Source organism: Bombina bombina, chromosome 7 (assembly GCF_027579735.1).
Source record: "Bombina bombina isolate aBomBom1 chromosome 7, aBomBom1.pri, whole genome shotgun sequence".
NCBI lineage: Eukaryota > Metazoa > Chordata > Amphibia > Anura > Bombinatoridae > Bombina > Bombina bombina.
In genome coordinates this window covers 116728138-116741982 of record NC_069505.1, presented here as the reverse complement: position 1 = coordinate 116741982, position 13845 = coordinate 116728138, and the positions used below count along the sequence as shown (strand labels likewise).

At 42.9% G+C, this 13845-nt stretch overlaps 1 protein-coding gene across 1 annotated transcript in view; it reads left to right on the top strand.

Moving 5' to 3' along the window:
- Nucleotides 1-13845, top strand: part of PARVA (parvin alpha) — a 293074-nt gene that overhangs the window by 17848 nt on the left and 261381 nt on the right. The window lies entirely within an intron of this gene.

Sequence of the window (13845 nt, the reverse complement as noted above, 5' to 3'; positions counted from 1 at the left end):
ACCCCCTCTTAGAATGTGTACCAAATGTACTGATTTCACTTTAAGCAATAAAGATCATATTATGTCTTTAAAAAATTTATCACCAGAGGAATCTGACGAGGGGGAAGTTATGCCGACTAACTCTCCCCACGTGTCGGATCCTTTGACTCCCGCTCTAGGGACTCCCGCTCAAATGGCGCCAAGTACATCTAGGGCGCCCATAGCGTTTACTTTACAAGACATGGCGGCAGTCATGGATAATACACTGTCAGCGGTATTAGCCAGACTACCTGAATTTAGAGGAAAGCGAGATAGCTCTGGGGTTAGACGAAATACAGAGCATACTGACGCTTTAAGAACCATGTCTGATACTGCCTCACAATATGCAGAAGCTGAGGAAGGAGAGCGTCAGTCTGTGGGTAATGTTTCTGACTCAGGGAAGATGATGCAACCTGATTCTGATATTTCTACATTTAAATTTAAGCTTGAACACCTCCGCGTGTTGCTCAGGGAGGTTTTAGCTGCTCTGAAGGACTGTTATACAATTGCAGTGCCAAATAAATTGTGTAGACTGGATAAATACTATGCAGTGCCGGTGTGTACTGATGTTTTCCCAATACCTAAAAGGTTTACAGAAATTATTAATAAGGAATGGGATAGACCAGGTGTGCCGTTCTCTCCCCCTCCTATTTTTAGAAAAATGTTTCCAATAGACGCCACCACACGGGACTTATGGCAGACAGTCCCTAAGGTGGAGGGAGCAGTTTCTACCTTAGCAAAGCGTACTACTATCCCTGTCGAGGACAGTTGTGCTTTTTTAGATCCAATGGATAAAAAGTTAGAGGGTTACCTTAAGAAAATGTTTATTCAACAAGGTTTTATCCTACAGCCCCTTGCATGCATTGCCTGTCACTGCTGCTGCAGCGTTCTGGTTTGAGTCTCTGGAAGAGGCTTTACAGGTAGCGACTCCATTGGATGACATACTTGACAAGCTTAGAGCACTTAAGCTAGCCAATTCTTTTGTTTCTGATGCCATTGTTCATTTGACTAAACTAACGGCTAAGAATTCTGGTTTTGCTATCCAGGCGCGCAGGGTGCTATGGCTTAAATCATGGTCAGCTGACGTTACTTCAAAGTCTAAGCTGTTAACATTCCCTTCAAGGGGCAGACCCTATTCGGGCCTGGTTTGAAGGAGATTATTGCTGATATCACTGGAGGAAAAGGTCATGCCCTTCCTCAGGATAGGCCCAAATCAAGGGCCAAACAGTCTAATTTTCGTGCCTTTCGAAACATCAAGGCAAGTGCGGCGTCAACTTCCTCTAATGCAAAACAAGAGGGAACTTTTGCTCAGTCCAAGACGGTCTGGAAACCTAACCAGACCTGGAACAAAGGTAAGCAGGCCAAAAAGCCTGCTGCTGCCTCTAAGACAGCATGAAGGAACGGCCCCCTATCCGGTAACGGATCTAGTAGGGGGCAGACTTTCACTCTTCGCCCAGGCGTGGGCAAGAGATGTCCAGGATCCCTGGGCGTTGGAAATTATATCCCAGGGATATCTTCTGGACTTCAAAGCTTCCCCTCCAAAAGGGAGATTTCACCTTTCACAATTATCTGAAAACCTGATAGAGAGGCATTCTTACACTGTGTTCAAGACCTCCTAGTTATGGGAGTGATCCATCCAGTTCCAAGGGAGGAACAGGGACAGGGATTTTACTCAAATCTGTTTGTGGTTCCCAAAAAAGAGGGAACCTTCAGACCAATTTTGGATCTAAAGATCTTAAACAAATTCCTCAGAGTTCCATCATTCAAGATGGAAACTATTCGTACCATCCTACCTATGATCCAGGAGGGTCAATATATGACTACAGTGGATTTAAAGGATGCTTATCTTCACATTCCGATACACAAAGATCATCATCGGTTTCTCAGGTTTGCCTTTCTAGACAGGCATTACCAGTTTGTAGCTCTTCCCATTGGATTAGCTACAGCCCGAAGAATTTTTACGAAGGTTCTGGGGTCGCTTCTGGTGGTCCTAAGGCCGCAGGGCATAGCAGTGGCCCCTTATTTAGACGACATCCTGATACAGGCGTCAAACTTCCAAATTGCCAAGTCTCATACGGACATAGTACTGGCATTTCTGAGGTTGCATGGGTGGAAAGTGAATGAAGAAAAGAGCTCTCTATCCCCACTCACAAGAGTTTCCTTCCTAGGGACTCTGATAGATTCTGTGGAAATGAAAATTTACCTGACGGAGTCCAGGTTATCAAAGCTTCTAAATTCCTGCCTTGTTCTTCATTCCATTCCGCGCCCTTTGGTGGCTCAGTGCATGGAAGTAATCGGCTTAATGGTAGCGGCAATGGACATAGTGCCGTTTGCCCGCCTACATCTCAGACCGCTGCAACTCTGCATGCTCAGTCAGTGGAATGGGGATTACACAGATTTGTCCCCTCTACTAAATCTGGATCAAGAGACCAGGGATTCTCTTCTCTGGTGGCTATCTCGGGTCCATCTGTCCAAAGGTATGACCTTTGGCAGGCCAGATTGGACAATTGTAACGACAGATGCCAGCCTTCTAGGTTAGGGTGCAGTCTGGAATTCCCTGAAGGCTCAGGGATCGTGGACTCAGAAGGAGACACTTCTTCCAATAAATATTCTGGAACTGAGAGCGATATTCAATGCTCTTCAGGCTTGGCCTCAATTAGCAACAATGAGGTTCATCAGATTTCAGTCGGACAACATCACGACTGTGGCTTACATCAACCATCAAGGGGGAACGAGAAGTTCCCTGGCGATGTTAGAAGTCTCAAAGATAATTCGCTGGGAAGAGATTCACTCTTGCCACCTATCAGCTATCCATATCCCAGGTGTAGAGAACTGGGAGGCGGATTTTCTAAGTCGTCAGACTTTTCATCCGGGGGAGTGGGAACTCCATCCGGAGGTGTTTGCTCAATTGATTCATCGTTGGGGCAAACCAGAACTGGATCTCATGGCGTCTCGCCAGAAAGCCAAGCTTCCTTGTTACAGATCCAGGTCCAGGGATCCCGAGGCGATGCTGATAGATGCTCTAGCAGCGCCTTGCTCTTTCAACCTGGCCTATGTGTTTCCACCGTTTCCTCTGCTCCCTCAACTGATTGCCAAGATCAAGCAGGAGAGAGTATCTGTGATTTTGATAGCGCCTGCGTGGCCACGCAGAACCTGGTATGCAGATCTGGTGGACATGTCATCCTTTCCACCTTGGACTCTGCCGTTAAGACAGGACCTTCTACTACAAGGGCCTTTCTACCATCCAAATCTAACTTCTCTGAGACTGACTGCCTGGAGATTGAACGCTTGATTTTTATCAAAGCGTGGCTTCTCCGAGTCAGTCATTGATACCTTAATACAGGCACGAAAGCTTGTCACCAGGAACATTTACCATAAGATATGGCGTAAATATCTTTATTGGTGTGAATTCAAGGGTTACTCATGGAGTAAGGTCAGGATTCCCAGGATATTATCCTTTCTCCAAGAAGGTTTGAAAAAAGGATTGTCAGTTAGTTCCTTAAAGGGACAGATTTCTGCCCTGTCTATTCTTTTGCACAAGCGTCTGGCAGATGTTCCAGACGTTCAGGCATTTTGTCAGGCTTTAGTTAGAATCAAGACTGTGTTTAAACCTGTTGCTCCGCCATGGAGCGTAAATCTGGTTCTTAAGGTTCTTCAAGGAGTTCCGTTTGAACCTCTTCATTCCATAGATATCCAACTTTTATCTTGGAAAGTTCTTTTTTTGGTAGCTATTTCCTCGGCTTGTGGAGTCTCCGAGTTATCTGCTTTACAATGTGATTCTCCTTATCTGATCTTCCATGCGGATAAGGTAGTCCTGCGTACCAAACCTGGGTTTTTACCTTAGGTGGTATCTAACAAGAATATCAATCAAGAGATTGTTGTTCCATCTTTGTGTCCTAATCCTTCTTCAAAGAAGGAACGTCTATTACACGATCTGGACGTGGTTCTTGCTTTAAAGTTTTACTTACAAGCTACTAAAGATTTTCGTCAAACATCTGCTTTGTTTGTTGTCTACTCTGGACAGAGGAGAGGTCAAAAGGCTTCGGCAACCTCTCTTTCTTTTTGGCTAAGAAGCATAATCCGCTTAGCCTATGAGACTGCTGGCCAGCAGCCTCCTGAAAGGATTACAGCTCATTCTACTAGAGCTGTGGCTTCCACTTGGGCCTTTAAAAATGAGGCTTCTGTTGAACAGATTTGCAAGGCGGCGACTTGGTCTTCGCTTCATACTTTTTCAAAATTCTACAAATTTGATACTTTTGCTTCTTCGGAGGCTATTTTTGGGAGAAAGGTTTTACAGGCAGTGGTACCTTCCGTTTAAGTACCTGCCTTGTCCCTCCCTTCATCCGTGTACTCTAGCTTTGGTATTGGTATCCCACAAGTAATGGATGATCCGTGGACTGGATACACCTTACAAGAGAAAACATATTTTATGCTTACCTGATAAATTTATTTCTCTTGTGGTGTATCCAGTCCACGGCCCGCCCTGTCATTTTAAGGCAGGTAATTTATAAATTTAAACTACAGTCACCACTGCACCCTATGGTTTCTCCTTTCTCGGCTTGTTTTCGGTCGAATGACTGGATATGGCAGTTAGGGGAGGAGCTATATAACAGCTCTGCTGTGGGTGTCCTCTTGCAACTTCCTGTTGGGAATGAGAATATCCCACAAGTAATGGATGATCCGTGGACTGGATACACCACAAGAGAAATAAATTTATCAGGTAAGCATAAATTATGTTTTTTTTAGACAACCCAAAGTATTGATCAAGGCCCATTTTGGTATATTTCATGACACCATTTCACCGCCAAATGCGATCAAAATCGTTCACTTTTTCACTAACTTTTTCACTAACTTTAGGTTTCTCACTGAAATTATTTACAAATAGCTTGTGCAATAATGGCACAAATGGTTGTAAATGCTTCTCTGGGATCCCCTTTGTTCAGAAATAGCAGCCATTTATAGCTTTGGCATTACTTTTTGGTAATTAGAAGGCTGCTAAATGCCGCTGCGCACCACACGTGTATTATGCCCAGCAGTGAAGGGGTTAATTAGGTAGCTTGTAGGGTTAATTTTAGCTTTAGTGTAGAGATCAGACGCCCACCTGACACATCCCACCCCCTGATCCCTCTCAAACGGCTCTATTCCCTCCCCACATCACAATTGTCACCGCCATCTTAAGTATTTAGGGTTGCCACCTGTCCCTTAAAATACAGAACACTTAGAACACTTATAAGTTACACATGCTGCAGGGTGTGCAGGGAGGAACATGAATAGTGCTGTCCAGAAACACAATACATGTTCCTCCCTGCATAACCTGCAGCATGTGTAACTCATAAGTGTCCAGGAAAACATGGCTGAGGTGGCAACCCTATAAGTACTAGCAGAATGTCTGCCAGTACTAAAATACATTTTTTTTTTAATAAATATAATTTCTGCAGTGTAGGTTCTTCCCTAACCCCCCAACCTCTACGATCCCCCCCCCAAACAGCTCTCTTAACCTCCCCCACTCTTCCTATTTGCGGCCATCATAGGTAATGGCAGCTCTCTGCCAATACCCACTTTGCACTAAAATTGTGCTATTTTATTTTTTTATTTCCATATTTTCCATAGTGTAGGCGCACGCTCCCGATCAAAATCGCTTTCACCGCTTGAAACCCCTGAGGACGTGCCAGACACATCCTTGGTCACCAACTGACACTTTTTGTAGGACGTGCCTGGTGCGTCCTTGATCGTTAGGTCTCTTTTCCATTGAGATCTTAAAGGGATGTTAAACCCAATTTTTTTCTTTCATGATTCAGATAGAGCATGCAGTTTTAAGCAACTTTCTAATTTACTCCTATTATCAATTTTTCTTCATTCTCTTGGTATCTTTATTTTATAAAAGCAGGAATGTAAGATAAGGAGCCAGCCCATTTTTGGTTCAGCACCCTGTGTAAAGCTTGCTGATTGGTGGCTATATTTAGACACCAATCAGCAAGCGCTACCAAGGTGCTGAACCAAAAATGGTCAGGCTCCTAACCTTAGATTACATTAAATAAGTGGCTTACAATTGTATGTTCTATCTGAATCGTGAAAGATAAAATTTCATATCCCTTTAATATTATCCAGCACTGCCTGTGTGTTCCCCCCAGCCCCAGATTTTTTCAGCATCAGCCTGATCTGCTATTTACGACCCTCTGCAAATTCTCTCAGCTATCTCTCCCACCTCCTGTCCTGTTATCAATAATCAAATTCTATCAAATTGATAAGTATTGCTTCAGACAAGAGGAATCTCGAAAGCTTGTCTTTTACTATGTAATGTTATTCTAATAAAAAAAGGTATTACTGCATACTGCCATACTCTTGTTATTTTAAAATATTCAATTACTGGTCTAATATGGCTACTACAATCTATATGGAAGCACTTTTCTACACACTAGCATTGGATTGAGGTGGTTGTAAGAGATCCTGGAAAGCAGCATCTACGGATTGTAAGCACATATTTTTAGGATCTAACAAATAATTTAGCACTCAGAACTAACCCTCCACTCTAAATGTGTGTGTATGTATGTATGTATGTATATATATATATGTATGTATGTATATATATACACATACACATACACACACACACACACATACTATTCTACTCTCAGAAGCAACTTTCTAATTTACTCCTATTATCAAATTTTCTTTGTTCTTTTGCTATCTTTATTTGAAAAAGAAGGCATCTAAGCTAGCCAATTTTTGGTTCAGTACCCTGGACATCACTTGTTTATTGGTGGGTGAATTTATACACCAAGCAGCAAGAACAACCCAGGTTGTTCACCAAAAATGGGCCGGCATCTACACTTACATTCTTGCTTTTCAAATAAAGATACCAAGTGAATGAAGAACATTTGATAATAGGGGTAAATTAGAAGGTTGCTTAAAATTGCATGCTCTATTTAAATCACGAAAGAAAAATTTGGGGTTCAGTGTCCCTTTAAATTTTAACACAAATTGAGTTATCACACGCAATCTTCATATTAACAATCAAAGTTTGGGCTTTCTATGGAGTCTTTATCAAGACATTACATTTAAGATGAATCTTTCACAGTTTACTGGATACATCCTTTTTTTTTTTTTTTTCTCTCATGTTGTGCTCAAACAGCTGTCCCTTCTGGCGGTGTTTGTACGCGAGCGAAAATGCTAAATAGCGCGCCACTTGTAATCTGGCCTTAACTAATCTGTGTTGCTTAGCAAACAGCATCCCAGCAACACACTGGCCCATAGATCTATAGAGGGATATAAAAGTAAAAAAATATACTTTTGTTATTCATATAGATCATGTGATATAACCCATTCACTACTCGGACTTTCAGAGAAGAACTTGCCCAAAATACCGGAGAATTTTTAGCAGTTTTGCTATCACTCTATTTAAACAGAAATAGAGCCTTGTTTTTTTATTTTTTAAGGTATGGATCTAGACTCATTTTTGGTCTATTTCATGCCACCATTTCATCGCCAAATGCGATCATTAATCGTTAACATGTTCACAAACTTTCTCATTGAAATTTATTTACATACCGCTTATGCAATCATGGCACAAATGATTGTAAAAGCTTCTCTGGGATCCCCTTTGTTCAGAAATAGCAGACATAGGTGGCTTTGCCATAGTTTTTTTGGTAATTAGAATGCCGCTATTTGCAGCTGTGCACCACACTTCTATTATTTCCAGTGAATGGGATGATCAGGTAGTCACCACCATCTTAGGTACTGGCAGTCTGTAAGTATGCAGTTTAGGTTGTCTTTTTTTTTTTTTTTTTAAATAATTATATATATATATATATATATATATATATATATATATATATATATATATATATATATAGCCTTCTTACCTCCCTAATCCCCCACGTAGCTCTCTAACCCTCCCCTCCCACTTATTTTATAGGTACTGGCTGTCTGCCAGTACATATAGTATGTGTGTGTGTATATATATATATATATATATATATATAATTTTTTTTGGAACAATTTTGTGTATTGTAGTGGTGTCCCCCCCCCCCCCCCCCTGGGGATCATTGTCTACCCCACCCACATTTTTTCTGTAGTGTAGCTCCTCATCCCTCCCTCTCCCTTTATTTTTATTTTCTGCAGTGTAGGGCCATCCCATTCCCTCCCTTTCTCCTTCCCCTTCACTGCTGGACGGTCCTCCACCTCCTGGTTTCCCTCCCACACCTCCTGCTGCACTGTCTGTAAGGGTCTGGCATCTGCCTTCATATAGGAATCGGAGCTTCCTACAGCTTAAATATCCGAGCTGCAGGAAGCTCCTGTTCCTTAACTCCTTAATGACCACAACGTTCGTTTGGGTTAAGGGGTTAAAGAGAACTTCCAGTTAACTTCTATTATCAAATTTAGTTTGATCTCTTGGTATTCGTTATTGAAAAGCATCCCTAGATAGGCTTAGTAGCAGCAAAACACTATGGTTAGTTTGCTGGTGATTAGAGACTACACAAATATGCCTATTCCTTTTGTCTCACTAGTTGTGTACAGCTAGCTCCCAGTAGTGCGTTATTGCTCTGAATCTGACTTTAACTATGTGTTTAATCCCTTTGCAAGGGGTATACACACAGTTATATACAAACAATAGTATAATAAAGAGCATCTTCTTTTCTTCTGTTATGTGTGATCAGTCCACGGGTCATCATTACTTCTGGGATATAACTCCTCCCCAACAGGAAATGCAAGAGGATTCACCCAGCAGAGCTGCATATAGCTCCTCCCCTCTACGTCAGTCCCAGTCATTCTCTTGCACCCAACGACTAGATAGGATGTGTGAGAGGACTATGGTGATTATACTTAGTTTTTATGACTTCAATCAAAAGTTTGTTATTTTAAAATAGCACCGGAGCGTGTTATTACTTCTCTGGCAGAGTTTGAGGAAGAATCTGACAGAGATTTTTTACTATGATTTTAACCGGAGTCGTTAAGATCATATGGCTGTTCTCGACCATCTGAGGGAGGTAAAGGCTTCAGATCAGGGGACAGCGGGCAGATGATTCTGCATTGAGGTATGTGGCAGTTTTTATTTTCTGAATGGAATTGATGAGAAAAGCCTGCCATACCGTTAAAATGACATGTATGTATACACTTCAGTATTCTGGGGATGGTATTTCACCGGAACTACTGTGTTAAAGGTCACTAATCCTTTTAATAACTATTCTCATGTTAAACGTTTTTGCTGGAATGTAGAATCGTTTACATTGCTGAGGTACTGTGTGAATAAATATTTGGGCATTATTTTCCACTTGGCAGTTTTTTGCTTTAATTGTGACAGTTTCGTTTCTCTTCACTGCTGTGTGGGAGAGGGAGGGGCCGTTTTTGGCGCTCTTTGCTACGCATCAAAAAATTCCAGTCAGCTACTTTTATATTTCCTGCATGATCCGGTTCATCTCTGACAGATCTCAGGGGTCTTCAAACTTCTTTGAAGGGAGGTAAATTCTCTCAGCAGAGCTGTGAGAATTCTTATAGTGACTGTGTATAAAAAACGTTGTTTTGTTTTCTTATGTACAAATTTAATTAGTGTTGTTATTTACTAATGGGAACAAACCTTTGCTAAAAGTTGTGTTGTTTTAAAGTTTGATGAAATAACTGTTTTTCAGTTCATTATTTCAACTGTCATTTAATCGTTAGTACCTCTTTGAGGCACAGTGCGTTTTTTTGCTAAAAAAAAAAAAAGATTATAACCAAGTTGTAAGTTTTTTTGCTAGTGTGTTAAACATGTCTGACTCAGAGGAAGATATCTGTGTCATTTGTTCCAATGCCAAGGTGGAGCCCAATAGAAATTTATGTACTAACTGTATTGATGCTACTTTAAATAAAAGTCAATCTGTACAATGTGAACAAATTTCACCAAACAGCGAGGGGAGAGTTATGCCGACTAACTCGCCTCACGCGACAGTACCTGCATCTCCCGCCCGGGAGGTGCGTGATATTTTGGCGCCTAGTACATCTGGGCGGCCATTACAGATAACATTACAAGATATGGCTACTGTTATGACTGAAGTTTTGTCTAAATTACCTGAACTAAGAGGCAAGCGTGATCACTCTGGGGTGAGAACAGAGTGCGCTGACAATGCTAGGGCCATGTCTGATACTGCGTCACAGCTCGCAGAGCATGAGGACGGAGAGCTTCATTCTGTGGGTGACGGTTCTGATCCAAACAGATTGGACTCAGATATTTCAAATTTTAAATTTAAATTGGAGAACCTCCGTGTACTACTAGGGGAGGTCTTAGCAGCTCTCAACGATTGTAACACTGTTGCAATACCAGAGAAACTGTGTAGGTTGGATAAATACTTTGCGGTACCGGCGAGTACTGACGTTTTTCCTATACCTAAGAGACTAACTGAAATTGTTACTAAGGAGTGGGATAGACCCGGTGTGCCGTTCTCACCCCCTCCAATATTTAGAAAGATGTTTCCAATAGACGCCACCACTCGGGACTTATGGCAAACGGTCCCCAAGGTGGAGGGAGCAGTTTCTACTTTAGCTAAGCGTACCACTATCCCGGTGGAGGATAGCTGTGCTTTCTCAGATCCAATGGATAAAAAATTAGAGGGTTACCTTAAGAAAATGTTTGTTCAACAAGGTTTTATATTACAACCCCTTGCATGTATCGCGCCGATTACGGCTGCGGCAGCATTTTGGATTGAGTCGCTTGAAGAGAACCTTAGTTCCTCTACGCTAGACGACATTACGGACAGGCTTAGAGTCCTTAAACTAGCTAATTCTTTCATTTCGGAGGCCGTAGTACATTTAACCAAACTTACGGCTAAGAACTCAGGATTCGCCATACAGGCACGCAGGGCACTGTGGCTAAAATCCTGGTCAGCTGATGTTACTTCTAAGTCCAAATTACTTAATATACCTTTCAAGGGGCAGTCCTTATTCGGGCCCGGTTTGAAAGAAATTATCGCTGACATTACGGGAGGTAAGGGCCACGCCCTACCTCAAGACAAGGCCAAAGCTAAGGCTAGACAGTCTAATTTTCGTCCCTTTCGGAATTTCAAAACAGGAGCAGCATCAACCTCCACTGCACCAAAACAGGAAGGAGCTGTTGCTCGTTACAGGCAAGGCTGGAAGCCTAACCAGTCCTGGAACAAAAGCAAGCAGGCCAGGAAACCTGCTGCTGCCCCAAAGACAGCATGAACCGAGAGCCCCCGATCCGGGACCGGATCTAGTAGGGGGCAGACTCTCTCTCTTCGCCCAGGCCTGGGCAAGAGATGTTCAGGATCCCTGGGCACTAGAGATCATATCTCAGGGATACCTTCTAGACTTCAAATTATCTCCCCCAAGAGGGAGATTTCATCTGTCAAGGTTGTCAACAAACCAGATAAAGAAAGAAGCGTTTCTACGCTGCGTACAAGATCTGTTAACAATGGGAGTGATCCATCCGGTTCCGTGGTCGGAACAAGGACAAGGGTTCTACTCAAACCTGTTTGTGGTTCCCAAAAAAGAGGGAACTTTCAGGCCAATCTTAGATTTAAAGACTCTAAACAAATTCCTAAGAGTTCCATCGTTCAAAATGGAAACTATTCGGACAATCTTACCCAGGATCCAAGAGGGTCAGTACATGACCACAGTGGATTTAAAGGATGCTTACCTTCACATACCGATCCACAAAGATCATCACCGGTATCTAAGGTTTGCCTTCTTAGACAGGCACTACCAGTTTGTAGCTCTTCCATTCGGATTGGCTACGGCTCCAAGAATCTTCACAAAGGTTCTGGGTACCCTTCTAGCGGTACTAAGACCGCGAGGGATTTCGGTAGCTCCGTACCTAGACGACATTCTAATACAAGCTTCAAGCTTTCAAACTGCCAAGTCTCATACAGAGTTAGTTCTGGCATTTCTAAGGTCGCATGGATGGAAAGTGAACGAAAAGAAGAGTTCTCTCTTTCCTCTCACAAGAGTTCCATTCTTGGGGACTCTTATAGATTCTGTAGAAATGAAGATTTACCTGACAGAAGACAGGTTAACAAAACTTCAAAATGCATGCCGCGTCCTTCATTCCATTCAACACCCGTCAGTAGCTCAATGCATGGAGGTGATCGGCTTAATGGTAGCGGCAATGGACATAGTACCGTTTGCACGCCTACACCTCAGACCGCTGCAATTATGCATGCTAAGTCAGTGGAATGGGGATTACTCAGATTTGTCCCCTACTCTGAATCTGAATCAAGAGACCAGAAATTCTCTTCTATGGTGGCTTCATCGGCCACACCTGTCCAGGGGGATGCCATTCAGCAGGCCAGACTGGACAATTGTAACAACAGACGCCAGCCTACTAGGTTGGGGCGCTGTCTGGAATTCTCTGAAGGCTCAGGGACTATGGAATCAGGAGGAGAGTCTCCTTCCAATAAACATTCTGGAATTGAGAGCAGTTCTCAATGCCCTTCTGGCTTGGCCCCAGTTAATAACTCGGGGGTTCATCAGGTTTCAGTCGGACAACATCACGACTGTAGCTTACATCAACCATCAGGGAGGGACAAGAAGCTCCCTAGCAATGATGGAAGTATCAAAGATAATTCGCTGGGCAGAGTCTCACTCTTGCCACCTGTCAGCAATCCACATCCCGGGAGTGGAGAACTGGGAGGCGGATTTCTTGAGTCGCCAGACTCTTCATCCGGGGGAGTGGGAACTTCATCCGGAGGTCTTTGCCCAAATACTTCGACGTTGGGGCAAACCAGAGATAGATCTCATGGCGTCTCGCCAGAACGCCAAACTTCCTCGCTACGGGTCCAGATCCAGGGATCCGGGAGCAGTTCTGATAGATGCTTTGACAGCACCTTGGAACTTCAGGATGGCTTATGTGTTTCCACCCTTCCCGCTGCTTCCTCGATTGATTGCCAAAATCAAACAGGAGAGAGCATCAGTAATTCTAATAGCACCTGCTTGGCCACGCAGGACTTGGTATGCAGATCTAGTGGACATGTCATCCTGTCCGCCTTGGTCTCTACCTCTAAGACAGGACCTTCTGATACAGGGTCCATTCAAACATCAAAATCTAACTTCTCTGAAGCTGACTGCTTGGAAATTGAACGCTTGATTTTATCAAAACGTGGTTTTTCTGAGTCGGTTATTGATACCCTGATTCAGGCTAGGAAGCCTGTTACCAGAAGGATTTACCATAAAATATGGCGGAAATACCTATACTGGTGCGAATCCAAAGGTTACTCCTGGAGTAAGGTTAGGATCGCTAGGATATTGTCCTTTCTACAAGAAGGTTTAGAAAAGGGTTTATCAGCTAGTTCATTAAAGGGACAGATTTCAGCTCTGTCCATCTTGTTACGCAGACGTCTGTCAGAAAGTCCAGACGTCCAGTCCTTTTGTCAGGCTTTAGCTAGGATCAAGCCTGTGTTTAAAGCTGTTGCTCCACCATGGAGTTTAAACTTAGTTCTTAATGTTTTACAGGGTGTTCCGTTTGAACCCCTTCATTCCATTGATATAAAAATGTTATCTTGGAAAGTTCTGTTTTTAATGGCTATTTCCTCTGCTCGAAGAGTCTCTGAGTTATCAGCCTTACATTGTGATTCCCCTTATCTGATTTTTCACTCAGACAAGGTAGTTCTGCGTACTAAACCTGGGTTCTTACCTAAGGTAGTCACTAACAGGAACATCAATCAAGAGATTGTTGTCCCATCCTTGTGTCCAAATCCTTCTTCAAAGAAGGAACGTCTTTTACACAATCTGGATGTAGTTCGTGCCCTCAAGTTCTACTTGCAGGCAACTAAAGATTTTCGCCAAACTTCTTCCTTGTTTGTCGTTTACTCTGGACAGAGGAGAGGTCAAAAAGCTTCT